Below are 15989 nucleotides of genomic sequence, written 5' to 3'. Positions count from 1 at the left end.
CCCAGCATTCTAGATGTGGGGGCAGGAGGGGCAGAAGAGCAAGTCATCTTCAGCTATAGGGGAAGTTAAAGGACAGCCTGGATTAGAGACCCAACACACACCACACATGTGCACACTTCTAGAAAAATCCAAATTTTAAAAAAGTCCCACTATGGAGTTTGGTGTTTATTGTCACTCTCAGGCCTTAGGGAGTCTACATCACAAATGCTTCCTGTTTCACTGTGTACAAAACTCTCGGTTCCAGCATGCTTCTCCTTGCAATTCGCTTATAAATGTGAAGTTACAGCATGTGATCTTTCCCTGTGTAAGAGAACATTAGAAATAGAAATCCTCTTTGAATTTAATCACTCCTAATAAAAAAATAAAAATAAAAATAAAAGTCCTCCTGACTTGAGAGCCAAATGGTCAAATGGTCAAATACGAAACCATGAAACTGCTGCTCAGTTTAACTAGCCACCACCCCAGGGGACGAGCACTTATTATTCTCTCATCCTGTGAAGCATTTCAGAGGCAGTAAACAAAAGCTAAGAATTGGAGAAATATGATGGCTAGGCATTGTATTTAATCAGTGGCCTCTCTCACATCCATACAGAGAGTGAGCATCAAAGACAGAAAAAAAATGTTTACACAGATAAGAGAAAGATCGCACCAGGGACAATGAGACCACAAGCTAGGAATGAGCCAGGGACAGACTCTGAGTAGGTGTCGTGTTCCCAGTAGGTAAACACTTTATTTGTGCTTTACAATAGACAGAAAAGCATTCTGCTGTGTGCTCTGCTCATTCCTCACTATCAGAGATTTAACTGAGTAAAGGCATGCTCGCCCTAATTGGGGAAGAGAGGTCAAAAGCAGAGCTTACAGATTAGCCTTTGTCCTCCAAGTCTTTGTATGCCAGGTATCTGTGACCTAATGAAACATTGAAATATGCAGAGGGCTCCATACTGACTCTTCAGTGCCCACTGGAACACAGTGGACAGTGACCAACCGTGACAACAGCAGCAAGTTTGAAGCAGAGTAAAGCTGCCTATTCCTTGTTCGTGGTGCCTGAACACAGAAAAAGAAGAAACTTCGTGGGCTGACACAATGGCTCAGCAGGTAAAGGGGCTTGCTGCCAAGCCTGATGACTTGAATCTGATCTAGAAAGAGCCACGTGGTGAAGAGAACTGACACATGACCACACACACACACACACACACACACAATCTTCCAGTCTCCCACTGTTATTAGAAGGCACCACATGAACTCGCTGAATTTTCACAGTGATGTCATTCTCATTTGTATCTTTCTCCTGGCATTTCTTTTTTTCCTGAAGTATTAAGTCTTAGCTTACTTATGCAGGGTCTCAAAGACCTTCCCCCACCAAGATTCCTCCTTCATTTATAGCAGCCAAATGTGGCTTCAAGGACCAGAGAGCAAGTGCAAACCACTTTGCTGTTGTTTTGACACAGGATAGGATTGCTCTACATAGCTCCGAATGTACTGGGACCATGTAGACCTGGCCAGCCTTAAACTCAGAAGAGATCTGCCTCTGCCTCCTAAGTGTTGAGATTAACAATCAGCATTGCCATACCTAGCTACATACTACTTTTAAAAGGCAGAAACATACTGAACTCAGTGAAGTTTTATTACAGAAAACAATACTCACACTTTTCGTCCCAAGGCAGGCTTACATGTACTGCTGACTTGGTCTATACGTGCCTGATGTCCTTCATGAAATGGTGTCTTACAGAAAACAAGGTTTTTCCTTCCAGCAACAGCATTTAGTTCCTTGATGTCTAATTAACATGCAGTTAAGATTAGTTAATTGACTGATTTAGTAGTATCTGTCTCAAAAGACCTTTTTCTTCTAGGTTATATATCTCCCCCTCCTCCCCCTCTTCCCTTTCCTCCTCCCTTTCCTCCTCCTCCTCCTCTTCATTTTTCACGGATTTGTTCTGTTTTTGCTGTTTTGAGGCCAGGCCTCACATAGTTCATGCTGGCTTTCAACTTCTATGTAGTTAAGGATGACTCCTCAAACTTCTGAGCCTCCTGTCTCCATCCACCCTGGATACTGGGATTACAGGAGGCTCTTACATACCTGGCTCTCTCTCCACCCACCCTGGATACTGGGATTACAGGAGGCTCTTACATACCTGGCTCTCTCCACCCACCCTGGATACTGGAACTACAGGAGGCTCTTTCTTACTTACCTGACTCTCTAGGTTACACTCCATATTTACTCTCATCACATTTTATTCTAAAATATGAGGAAAACCAGATTACATTCATCTTTGTTATAGATCTACCCATTAAAGATGTACTGCTCCCAACATGCGCCAGAAATTGTGTAGGCAAATAGCTGTGCAACCTAAGGGACACAAACAGGCTGGCCTTAAGGGATGCTGGTCTTCAGGGGAAATGCTTCATAAACACATAACACACTATGGTAAACACATATAATGTCAGAAGTACAGTGAGCCTGGGATGATCTGGAACAATAAAAGGAGAGAGTAGAGAAACAGGATCAGCAAATGTTCCACTAGAAATAACAACACATACATACATACATACAACACACACACACCCCACATTCTCCTGTCATTTTTTATTTCCGGTCTTCATACTTGCTAAATGCACTGGGTGTGATTACCTTCAACAAATAAGGAGAATAAAGGGAATGATACTTTAAAAAAAAATGATTTTAAAGTGGTTTAATAATTTTTCCAAAGATTTGTTTTATTTTTAATTGTATGTATATGCGTGTGTTTATCTGCAAGGGAGCACACATGAGTGAGGTACCCTTGAAGTCCACAAGAGGGAATTATGTCCTCTAGACCTAGAGTTACAGGTATTTGTGAGCCCCCTCACATGTGTGCTGAGAACTGAACACAGGTCCTCTGCACGAACAGCAACCTCTGTTAGCCGCTGAGTCTCCCGTCAGCCCTCCTGGCAGTCCTCCCTGCAGTCCTCCCTCCTGTCCTCCCTGCAGTCCTCCCTCCTGCCCTTCCTTCCCTCTTCCTCGTGCCCCTCCCCCAGCCCAGGGTCAATAAAGTTTTTAACAGATAACTTTAGGACACATTTTAAATAAAAGTCTAGAAAAGACAGGATGACCCTGGGCTATGCTGGAAAGAAATAGAACACGCTTTCTTGTCGACTCGCATGTCTACAGCCTGGAACTCTTCCCATACAGGAAACCCAATGTGTCAAAGCTGAGTGATGACTAAAACCTCACCAGCCCTTGACAGCCATAGAAAATGTCCTTCAACAATGAAAGCGTTCTCTTGTGCTTGGGCGAAAACACACAGCACGAGTGCTTTGCTTTTGTTGTGATTTGTTGTGGTTTACATGACGTAACTGGGCCACAGCCATGTGGAAAGCACATTTCAACATGTTGAAGATCCAGTTATTCAGACTCTCTCCACTGTGTGCATCCATCAGTGCTGAATCGGATGGCAACACTGTTATCAACTGCCTCAAAGCTTCATCGTCTAAGAAATGGATCCTGGCCAGGGAGCGATCTGTTTTGTTTAGATTTTCAAGGCCGGGTTTCTCTGTGTAGCCCTGGCTGTCCTGGAACTCATTCTGTAGACCAGGCTGGTCTTAAATCCAGCAATCCACCTGCCTTTAATTCGACAGAGCTGGGATTAAAGACATGTGCCACCATGCATGGTCTAACGTATAGTAATTTTTATTTAGTATACAATTTATCACCCTTAATACTAGACTATGTCTTCTGTGACCTATTCACACAAGGAAGTTTAAATCAATATTGAAAAATGCCTGAATTAATTAACTTTAATTTCCTTAATTTCTTGATATATTTTGTTGCATGTTAAAAAAAAACAGTGTCTTAGTCATAATTTCTATTGCTACACAAAACATCATAACCAAGAAACAAGTTGAGGAAGAAAGGTTTTATTCAACTTCCATTTCCACATTGCTGTTGGTCACTAAAGGATGTCAGGACTGGAACTCAAGCAGGTCAGGAAGCAGGAGCTTATGCAGAGGCCATGAAGGAATGTTACTTATTGTCTTTGCTTCCTCTGGCTTGCTCAGCCTGCTTTCTTATAGAACCCAAGACTACCAGCCCAGAGATGACAGCACCCACAATGGGCCCTCCCACCGGATCACTAATTGAGAAAATGCCTTACAGCTGGATCTCATGAAGGCATTTCCTCAAGGGAGGTTCCTTTCTACATGATAACTCCAGCTGTGTCAGGTTGACACACAAAACCAGCAGTACAGTTTGAGTTAGTTTTCTATGTTTTGAGCTGGGTATCCACATCTTTAATACCAGAACTCAGGAAGTGGAGACAGGCAGATCTCTGTGAGTTCAAAGTCAGCCTGGTCCCACAGAGCAAATTTCAGGGCAGAGAAACCCTGTCTTAAAACACCAAAAAAGAAAAAAAATTTTTTTTCTATTTATTCCAGTTTTCCTAAAATGATTTCTATTTTGTCCCTTCAACACTATAGACTCCAAAGATCATATCAAAGATCAAGCGACAGCAAGGGAAGATGACTTATACCTTTAATCCCAGCACCCAAGAGGCAGAGGCAGTGTCATAGTTAGGGATTTACTGCTGTGAACAAACACCATGGCGAAGGCAACTCTTATAAGGACAACATTTAATTGGGGCTGGCTTACAGGTTTAGGGATTCAGTCCATTATCATCAAGGTGGGACCATGGCAACATCCAGGCAGGCATGGTGCAGGCAGAGCTGAGAGTTCTACATCTTCATCTGAAGGCAGCTAGGAGATGACTGACTCCCATATGGCTAGGAGGAGGGTCTCTAAGACCAACCCTAACATAACATACTTCTTCCAACAAGGCTCTCTTCCATTTGCTGGCTGCCAGTGACCTTTGCCAAACATCTGTTCTTGGGTCTAGAGAATTGGCTCAGAGGTTAAGAGCACTTGTTGTTTCTTTCAAAGGATTCAGTCCTTACCATTCACGTGGTGGTTCACAACCATATCTAATTCCATGTCCCAAGGGATTCCTGGTCCTTTTCTGTCCTCTGCAGGCATCAGGCGAACACAAGAGACACAGACATACAATCAGACAAACCGTCAATCATATACAACAAAAATAAATCTTTTTCTTTCTCATCTGCTCAATAGTCAGCTAACCCCCAGTCACCCTCTCTACCCCTCCTGCACACCTTATCCTACCAGGTACCCTCCTGCCTTGACGGTCAAGTTAATCCCTGAAAGCCACCAACAAGATCCTGAAAATAAATCTGATATCTCTGAGATGGCCACACACATCTCAGGCTGGGCTCATCTTCACAGGCTTGGCCACATTGGCATTCAAATCCCTTACACTGTACCAGGCCTGCCCTGTAACCACTCTGGAGGATGGCTAAGAAGACAGCCCAGAAGAGAGTTTATAACACTAGAGGGATATGGTTGCTCTGGATTGTTTAATTGTTTTTTGTTTTTTGTTTTTTGTTTTTTGTTTTTTGTTTTTTGTTTTTGTATTGGGTTTTTTGTTTTGTTTTGTTCTGATTTTTGGTTTTTTCGAGACAGGGTTTCTCTGTGTAGCTCTGGCTGTCCTGGAACTCACTCTGTAGACCAGGCTTGGCCTTGAATTCAGAAATCTGCCTGCCTCTGCCTCCCAAGTGCCAGGTTTAAAGGTGTGTGCCACCACTGCCCAGCTGTTTAATTGTTTTGTAACACAATTGCTCATGTTGATGATTTGCTTTAGGGGTGTGTGTGTGTGTGTGTGTGTGTGTGTGTGTGTGTTCCCTACATGTATGTATGCCTGGTGCCCATTCAAGTTAGAAGGTGTCATTATTTGAATATGCTTGGTCCAGGGAGTGGCACTATTTGGATATGTGACCTTGTTGGATTAGGTGTGTTGCGGGGGGGGGGGGGGGGGGGCTTTAAGACCCTCATCCTAGCTTCCTTGAAGCCAGTATTCTTCTAGCAGCCTTTTGATGAAGATGTAGAGCTCTCAGCTCCTTGTGCACCATGCCTGCCTGGATGCTACCATGCTCCCACCTTGATGATAATAGACTGAACCTCTAAACCTATAAGTCACAATTAAATGTCATCCTTTATAAGAGTCATGGTATCTGTTCACAGCAATAAAACCTAACTAAGACAAAGGGATATGTGGAAATTCCCTGTGACTGTAGTTGTAGAAGATTGTGAGCCACCATACAAGTGCTAGGAACTGAACCCAGCTCTATTCTCCAAGATCAGTTAAGAGCTCTTAACTGCCAAGCCATCTCCCCAGCCCTGATGACAGTTTCTTAACATGAACTCTGTAAACACTAAAGGCCTGGGAAACAGCTCAGTCAGTAGAGCACTCACAGCTCAAGCATGGAACTGGGTTCGATTCTCAGCATACTTGTCAAGGGCTGGTCCAGTGGCCACACTTGCAATCTCAGAGTGCTGGGCGGATGGAGACATCACTGGATGGAGGCAGACAGGATAGAGGGTCCTGTGGGACTGCTGGCCAGCCAGGCTATTCTAATAAGGGTACATCAGGCCAAAGGAGGTCCATAGCATTTCCAAAGATAATAACCAAGTTTGTCCTTTGGCTCTACATACATACACTGTCATGCTTACACAAGCACATGTACACACAGGCATTGAAGAAAAAGGTGGAGCCGAGCAGTGGTGGTGCACACCTTTAAACCCAGAACTTGGGAGGCAGAGGCAGGTAGATTTCTGAGTTCCAGACCACCCTGGTCTACAGAGTGAGTTCCAAGACAGCCAGAGCTACACAGAGAAACCCTGTCTCGAGAAAAAAAAAACAAAAAGAAAAGAAAAAAAGGAAAAGGCAGAAAGGCTGGGTAGGCTGCTGGACTTTTGACTTACGCTTTCATAGGCCTGAAATGTTCTTGTCTACCTGAGTGACTCAGCTCTTTAATTTTTTAACGTTTTCATATTTGCGATATATGTGTATGAGTGTGTTATGTGTGTGTTCATATATTTGTATCTATGTTGTGTATATGTTACAAAACATAAACATTTAAATAACACAGAGCACCCACTGTCACCCTATTGTGCTGTAAGTTCTCTTCTGGCTGTATTCATAGAGAGCATGGGTGCTATAACACATAGGTGCCACAACACATGTGTGGAGGTCAGAGGTTATCTTTCCAGGGACCTAATTCAGTCCATTAGGCTTCTGGGCAAGCACTTCTACCTGAGGAGCCATCGCAAAACAAGCCTGGTTCTACTTTTTTCTTTCTTCAAAATGTTTTGTTTTGTATTTTCCTTGTTTTGGTTTGGGAGACCAGGGCTCACCAAGTAGCCCAGGATGGCTTTGAACGCATTATTTAACTCAGACTAGCCTAGAACACATGCTAATCCTCTTGCCGGCCTCCAAGGACTGGGAGTGTAAGTGTGGGCTCTCACAACCAGCACTGATTCCTTTGGAGCTCATTTCCACAGACCCCAGTGCTCTGTGCTTTTAATACATCTCTAGTAGATTCGGGGTGGTTTTCTGCAGTCCTGTGGTTTGAACCTAGGGCTCTGTCCTACATATCCACTCTACCACTGAACCATCCCCTGCGGACTCCTTCAAATTCCAGCTGACAAGTCTGTCTTCGCAAACTTTTCTCCCTCTCCCCTCCCCCCTTCTCTTTCATATAATCTCATATGACCCTGGATGGCCTACAACTCCTATATAACTGAGACTAGCCTTGAACTCCTGTTCCTTGGATCTCTACCCACAAGAACTGGGCTAACAGGTCCATGTCACCATGCCCAGGAAAGCCCTTACTTCTGCCGCCTTTGTTGATGCAATCTATGAAGCGCATTTGAAGCTCAATTGTACTCAACAGTGCTTTATTTGGTTCTGCTTCTGAAAGCGTGAGATGAGACCCACTTTGGAGGAAAGCAAAGCTGGAGCTCGTGGGCAGGCTCTCTCTAACTTGCCGTTCTCACGAACCTCTCTATGATCAAAAGAAACAGAAACATGAAGGCAAACGAAATGAGCAGCTAACTCGGGGAGTTGGGGGGGGGGAGCCCACCACTCACGTGCCATAATAAAGACCTGAATGTCCCCAAGTGTGGGGAGGGCTTATCTGGACCTCACCTTATAAGACCATCCTGCATTAGTTAAATGGCTCCCCAAGAGGAAACGGACCTTGAATTATCTAAAGAAACTAAGTCCACCATTAACCTGAGCTTTTGATGATCTGGCGCGCTACTGGGTGGGGATCCGAGCAATGGAGGGGGCAGGGGAGATCTTTTTCTCTCTCTTCCTGAAGAATGAGGGCCTGAAGCTTTTCCAAGAGCTAAAACATTGCAGAAGGCCCTCTGATGTCTTATCAGTGTTTACTCGCCTCTGCTGGTTAATGGTGGTCACAGGGAGGACGGCCAGATAAACTCTCATGATTGTTTCAGTGTCTCTAATGTGAGCGGCAGGAGGTCTGAGCATGTAAGTCAAAAGACAGCTAAGTGATTGGACGGAGACAGTATACAGAGGCTACAGAGACCAAAAGTCCCTCCATGTGCATATTAACTGAGAGTTTCTGAGTAGTGCTTTAGGATCATATCAAATAATGAACTCTGTGGCAAACTGTTCACATTCATTGTGTTTTGTTGATGGAATGGCTGTCATGATTTACTTCCTCTTTTAAATCATGATCAGTAAAACATGATTGAAAAAGTGAGGTCTTCTGGATCTAGAAACATATTCTCCTTTGACATATAAGATGTATGTGCCATGAAGATGTTCCAGTATAAATGGCACCCGCACCTTGAGACGCTCCTGTGTAAAAGGCACACGCGCCATGCGATGCTCCAGTGTGAAAGGCGCATGCGCCATGCGCAAGTGGTACTGGGTTATACTCCTTTCAAAGCTCACTGAGAAAAGTCTTTCTTTCCAATTCTGGTGATACCTCTTTAATTTATAAACTCTGGTGGTTCATCAAATAAAACAGTAGTGTTCTTTTTTATCTGAAAATTATCCTTTTGAAAGTGAATCTAACTAGGTGTGATAGCTCAGTCATATAATTACAGAACTCTGGAGACAGAGGCTCAGCTACAGGCTGCAGACCATTGTGATCTATGTTATTGAATTCTGGGCCAGCCAGCACTAAATAACATTTAGCCTGGTCTTTGAAGAGGAAAAAAAAGCAGATACCCTGATAGAAAGTGAGGACATCCAAGATTGCCCTGTGACTGCCACGCATGCGCCTTCACACATAAATACACACACACACACACAGATTAGTAAACTCTAGCTCAGTAAGGGAAGGTTTCAAACTATATATTTCAGATGATTATGGCAAAGACAAGTCTAAAAAATTGTACTTTATATTTTACTTAGCTGTATAGTAGTGTTTAATAAAAAAATATAAACCATTCTGTTATTTGTCTCTTTTTCCAGAAAGGGTTTCTCTGTGTAGCTCTGGTTATCCTGGAACTCATTCTGTAGACCAGGCTGCCCTCAAACTCAGAGATATGCCTGCCTCCAGAACTCTGGGATCAAAGGCACACACTACTACATCCAGCTAAAACTTTGATATATTAGTAAAGCAATAATGTATACACATATAATTTAATCTGGAATACAATTTCCAGGGTATTTCCTAGTTTGGTTTATGGTTTATTACATTAAAAAAAAAAAATCTTGTACAAGGTCTTAAATTTAACCTCCATTCAAAACCACCATGAGTAACATAATGAAATATACACATCTTAAAATAAAGATAAAAATAAATATTTTTATAGATTTGTATATCTTGAGTTTTATAACGAAAGATGGTGATTATAATGGGGAAATCTTGTTTTCACTTATTCAATAACTCAACACACACTAGCAATTTCAGGAAATGGAGTCGGCAAACGCCATAGTTGCCGTGATGTCCTAACTCATGACTTTTGTTGTACATTGATAGACTAACAGAGTTCTGGGCTCATTATTCTGCCCCATGGTAAAAGTGGACTACTTCATTTGTCATCTCTCTGCATTATGCCTTAAGCTCACAGAAGACATGGATCACGCTTGAACATTCACAGCAACCATTTACACATGACATCAAACAGCATTCAGAAAAATAGTAGTTCTCCAACTTAACAATATTTTTATATTTTTTATTTTCTCCTAAGTGTGTGTGTGTGTGTGTGTGTGTGTGTGCGCGCGCGCGCGGGCGCGCGCATATGGGAATGCAAGTGCTTAAGCTACAGCTGTTTGTGGAAGACAGTTCCTTTTTTCTACTATATAAAAGGTTAAACAGGGTCCTCAGGATTGGTAGTGAGCACCTTTAGCTCCTGGGATAGCTCAGTACCTCATTACACCATTAACATTACTTATATTGTCAAGAAACCTTCACAAGATGCTGGGCCTAGGGACCTCTCAGTTCTTCTCTGAATCCTATCAGAGTCTGGTTGCAGGAAGGGGATATTTTATGATGCACCAAATCTTACAGAAGTAACTAAAGGCATAAGGATAGTTAAAACGTTTCTCCCAAAATTAGGTTTAATATTTAAAAAAGGAAGAACTCAGTCCAGAGTAGAGGTAAAATTGATTTGAATATATTGGGTCATGAAGAGATTATTCGCTGATTATCTAGGAGACCTCCAAGTGCCTGTGGAGACATAAGAAAACACTAAAGACTCTGATGCTTCTAGGGGTCTAATTTCTTCCCAGAGACTGCATCACAATCTAAAGATATAAAACAGTCGAGGGGTGTAACTCAGCTGGAAGAGTGCTTGCCTGCCTTGTACAAACCCCTGGGTTTATCCCAGTATTGTATAAAAACAGGGCAAGGGGGCTGGAGAGATGGCTCAGTGGTTAAGAGCACAGACTTCTCTACCAGAGGTCCTGAGTTCAATTCCCAGCAACCACATGGTAACTCAAAACCATCTGTAATGAGATTTGATGCCCTCTTCTGGTGTTTCTGAAGAAAGCAATGGTGTATTCATATACATAAAATAAATAAATAAATTTTTTAAAAAACAAACAAACAAAAAAAAAAAAAAAAAAAAAAAAAACAGGGCAAGGTAACACCGCTCTGGAAACCTGACAGTGAAAGTTAGAGGTAGGAGGACCAAGAATTCAAGGTTATCCTCAGTTACACAGCAAGTTTGGGGTTAGCTGGGGCTACATGAAACCTTGTGTCAGAAAGAAAGAGGAAAGGAAGGAAGAAGGGAGGGAGGGAAACTAGTTGATTGATTTTAAGGTATATAATACTTCTTCTAGAGACTAAAGAGATGTCTTCATGCTTAAGAGCACAAAACCAAAACCCAAATGTAGTTCCCAGCACTCACATCAGGCAGCTTACAATCACATTCCAAACTCCAGCTCCAGGGCTCTGGTATTCTCTTCTGACCTTCCCATGGGCATCTTTACTTACATACATGTACACCCACACAGAAACATGCCTGCACATAAATACAAAATAAATCCTCTTCATAATCTTTAAAATAGGGGGCTGGAGACATAGCTTAGTGGCTAAGAGCACTTGTTCTTGCAGAGGACCTACCTGAATTCCATTCCCAGCACCCACATGGTGGCCCACAACAATCTATAACTCCAGTCCCAGGGGACCTAATAATCTCTTCTAACCCTCATGAGCACAAGCTATGATAGTGAGGCACAGATATACATTCAGGCAAAATGTCCACACACATCAATAAAATAAACCAACCTTCTCTCTCTCTCTCTCTCTCTCTTAAATATTTACTTACTTATTTATTTATTTATTTATTTATTTATTTATTTATTTATTTATTTATTGCATATGAGTACACTATAGCTGTCTTCAGACACACCAGAAGAGGACATCAGAATCCATTATAGATGGTTATGAGCCACCATGCGGTTGCTGGGAATTGAACTCAGGACCTCTGGAAGAATAATCAGCATTCTTAATTGCTGAGCCAACCCTCCAGTCCTCTCTCTCTCTCTCTCTCTCAAATACTTGTTATTAAAGTGGCCATTTTCCAATGTGGTATTTGGGGGAAACCCCAAAGATTGTTCTTCCCTTCCGGAAAAGCATCCTTTAGTAGAATGCTACCTCAGGTTGAGGATAGGACCCGAGTTTAACCCCCAGCCCTGCCAAAATAAAGCAACAAAGCTCAGACTGAACCATCCCATCCTCTCTTTCCTGTACTGTCCTTTAGTGGCAACGTTTATGCTTTCAGCTATTATCACAATCCCCAAATTCAAGAAGTCTGAACATCAAGCTTCATCTTCCTTCATAAGACCTGGGACTCTGGCCACAGACTAATAAGGTCTGACTTGAAGCCATTCATAGTCTTTCCTCAGCCAAAGGACTACTAGAACTGTGATCCTCTAATCAACACGGTCAGCAGGGCGGTGGGCAGTTAAGAGTTCACGCCAACTCTGCCACTCCCTTTAAGACCACAGACAAGCTATCCCACCTCTCCTGGGCTATCTGTGTTTCTCCCTTCCTAGAAAGCACAGAGACCTCAACTCACAGGTATCCCTGAAATGGCCTAAAAATGTAAAACCTGTAATACACATGTACAAAGCATAGCAACAGGCACACAAGGAAAGCTGTGTAAATGGTCAGTCCCATCTCAGGAACTATTTTGATAATCTCCCTGTAGCCTCTAGTCAACTTGAGTCTCCATGGCGGTTTTGTTATTTAAATTCATCATTTTCATTTAAAAATAAACAAACTACATAAATGAATACAGTTTGTGTTGGACTGCATATATCCTAATTTATGATTGTTTTTCTTCTTCAGAACTATTCCTTCATTCCACCATTAAACAGACTTTCTTCCATTTATGTCATCCGCTGTCTGTGTGCATCATAGATAAACAAAGGGACTTCTGAGGATCATCCAGATGCAAACAACAAAAGCCCCTTTCCTCCTTCCCATACAGTCAGAGCAACAGGGAGATCGTCCCTCTAAAACTGGGGAATAGAGAAGCGCCTAAAAGCACTGTGTAAGCAAACCCTACAGCTAACAACCCTATGCACCAATACCAATCCTAGTCACATTTCATGCATTTAATTGGCAAGACTGTGCTGGAATGGGGGGGGGGTGGTATTAGGTGCCTTTCAATGGCCAAATTGCACATCACGTGACAGGAAGAGAAGGGAGCAATGTGTCTTTGTAACAAGTTTGCAAACTGCCCCGCTAAACTATTGGAATGCGGTTTTATAGAAGCTGTGATCACTCAGCCTCACAGGACATGGCAATCATTCTGTTTACTTGGAGTTGTTTTCCTGCTTTCTCCTCAGTGCTATTATTCTTTTTAAAAAAACTTTAAAAAAAAAGAAAAAAGAAAAAAATCTTTTTCTAATTTTACTCAGTGTCTTCTAGACAATAAGGGCAAGATGGATAGCTTCTGAATTCCTCTCAGAGTGAAATCCCTGCAGTATTCTCTTAGCTGGAATGCTGTCAAAGAAAATTCACCTGGAGAGTTTGGGAAGACTAAAAAAGAAAAAGAAAAAAAGGAGCACCTGTAATCTACCTTAGCCTGAAAACAAAGCACTGTGGATATAGCTGAGAGGGAGACTGTTTACCCAGCATATGTGAGGCCGGGGTTCAATCCTCAGTTCTGTAAGTAAGTAAATATGTAAGTGAATAAATAAATAAATAAATAAATAAATAAATAAATAAATAAATCTTTAATGGATCTAGCAAGATGGTTCCGTTGATAAGAACGGACCATTGCACACCCCAGCATCCACACCTGAACAGCTCACAATGGCCTATAAAATTCCAGGTCCAGGGGGATCCCACACCAGGAATTTTCCACTACTTGCCTTCACATGCTATACACATAATTAAAAAGAAATCTTTTAAAACAAAAAAGTGGATGTAGTTGCTACTAACAAGAACTACACTTACGTCACTCAGGAGGCATCATTGTTGGGTTGGAGAGCCAAGGAAGGCCACAGTCACACCATGCAACACAAGTGATGTACTGGGGGGCTGGGTACATACACAAAAGGCCACCTCTGAGCAGGGACTAGTGCAGGGCAGGGAGGCACGGGCTTTATAAAGGGTCTGGTACATTCACAACGGGCAAGTATGCAATCGTGGTGACAGTGGAAACGTGTCGCATGCGGCAGCTGCCACTAAATCATTGAAGGCAGGCCTATGCATGGTTCTCACTTTACCAACAACTGTCATAAGCTTACGATAGAAATCTAAAACTGTCTGCCTGTCTCTGCCTCCCCAGTGCCACATTAAAAGTGTGTGCCACTTACCAGGCCCAGAAAACTAAGTCGTGAGAACAAACTGGTTTCATTCAGTGCCTTGTAGTTATTTTTGACATCAGGCAGATTTCATAGATAGCAGGGAAAGCAAGCCTTTGACTGGGTAAGAATTACTTTTATCTCAACATCCACTGGACCCTCATCTGATCAAACCATGGTCCATGCTTAGGTCAATCTACCATTTTGCTCTAATTACACGAGCATGAATGTGATTTTCATTATCTGCATCAGAAAACTATATCCCTGAGCCCTATAAGTGTTCTTTAGCTATCCTATGTGCCTAGCTGTCAGCCTACAGGTGGGCAGGGCCACTCAGTGTGTTGAAGAGTCATGGCTTGGGATAATGATCCACAAACTGAAGCAGAAAGAAAAGTCTAAACAGCAAGTACAAGACCAAAGTGCTTCAGCTACATTTTAACTCTTCCAAAATGATCTCTAACAATTATTTTAGATGCACTGTTTTCCTTTTTTAGGATTTACATATATATATATATATATATGTAAATCCTAAAAATGTATATATACATATATATGTACATGTAAATGTATTTACATGTACATATATATGTATATGTGTTATATATGTATATGTGTGTGTGTGTGTGTGTGTGTGCACTTTATCTGCATGTACACCTGTATGCCAGAAGAGGGCATCAGATCACATTATGGAGGGTTGCGAGCCACCTTGTGGTTGCTGGGAATTGAACTCAGGACCTCTGGAAGAACAGCCAGGGCTCTTAACCACTGCGCCATCTCAACAGCCACAGATGCACTGCCTTTGTTCTCCCCCAAATCAATGCATAGTCAAGTTACAAATTCCTATTTTCAGTAAGTGATTTATTATCTGCAGGGTTTTGCGTTGGTCTTTTGTTTGTTTGTTTTTTAATTTTTTCTTTTCATCCACATTTGTCTCAGCCTACAGAAAACACTCTGACTTGTAGCCCAAGTGATAAGCAGGAAAAACCAAAAGTTTTTACCGAAAACATCTTTGTCCTGCCTTATGCGGGGGAGGGGGGGGATATCTCATTCTCATGACCACATAAGAGGGAGGCAGGGCTGAGGGGGTTTTAGCCTGTCTGCCAGTTAAACATCTGGAGATCCACATACAAGTATTAACATCTTCTTTAAGTTGTGAAGTTATTTTTCTCTTTGCTTTTTTGCAAACTGCAATATTTACTTAAAATACATTGTTCACACGTGGCCAGGCTTACACTATTTTCTTCTCTAAAACTTAGAACTTCCTATTTTAAAATATTCTATAAGATATATGTGTGTGTGCGTGTGTGTATATATATATATCCATATATATATATATATACACACACACACACATATATATATATATATATATACACACACACACACACACACACACGCACACGCACACACACATATATATATGCCCTTACTAAGATTAAGATGGCTGGCATGAGCTCTAGGTTGCAATGCAGCTAACTGCACTATTCAGCTTGGTATGCAAATGAGGGGTTCAATATATTCTATTCTGTCTCGGTCCCTTTCCTTTCTGGCTACTCAGAAAGGCTTACTCCAAGAGTCTACATTTTAGCTTTTCTTCTTTTCACCCCTTAAATGGACAACCCTGCCTAAAACTGTCAAAAAAAAAAAAAATTACTTTGGTTTGTTAGAATAAGCAGGGCAAGATGAATAGCACCAAACCTCTGGGCACCAACTGGCCAAGTGTTTCTCATTCAGCCTGAATTGCTTTGACAACTCGCTCCTGGGTGGGGGGCTGGGGTGGTGGGAGGAGTCTCATCAATGGACTTGAGGGATTAAGCACTCGCTCTGAACTGTAGAGCATCTTTTATTAGCCTTCCCTCCCGAACT

At 42.1% G+C, this 15989-nt stretch overlaps 1 long non-coding RNA gene across 3 annotated transcripts in view; it reads right to left on the bottom strand.

Annotated features, from left to right (window-relative positions):
• Positions 1-4442: 4442 nt before the first annotated feature.
• Gm39183 overlaps positions 4443-15989 on the bottom strand; it is a 38811-nt gene continuing 27264 nt past the window's right edge. For 2 of the 3 annotated variants that reach the window (XR_870473.2, XR_870470.2), the window contains exons 3-4: positions 7716-7887; positions 4443-4995 (exon numbers count right to left, since the gene is read on the bottom strand). This is a non-coding gene — a long non-coding RNA (predicted gene, 39183). The remainder of the gene's footprint in view (positions 4996-7715; positions 7888-15989) is intronic. The other variant, XR_870472.1, reaches the window with a different exon arrangement.

The sequence above is a fragment of the Mus musculus genome, chromosome 8 (assembly GCF_000001635.26).
Source record: "Mus musculus strain C57BL/6J chromosome 8, GRCm38.p6 C57BL/6J".
NCBI classification, from domain to species: Eukaryota; Metazoa; Chordata; class Mammalia; order Rodentia; family Muridae; genus Mus; species Mus musculus.
This window is presented reverse-complemented; position numbering and strand designations above follow the sequence as displayed.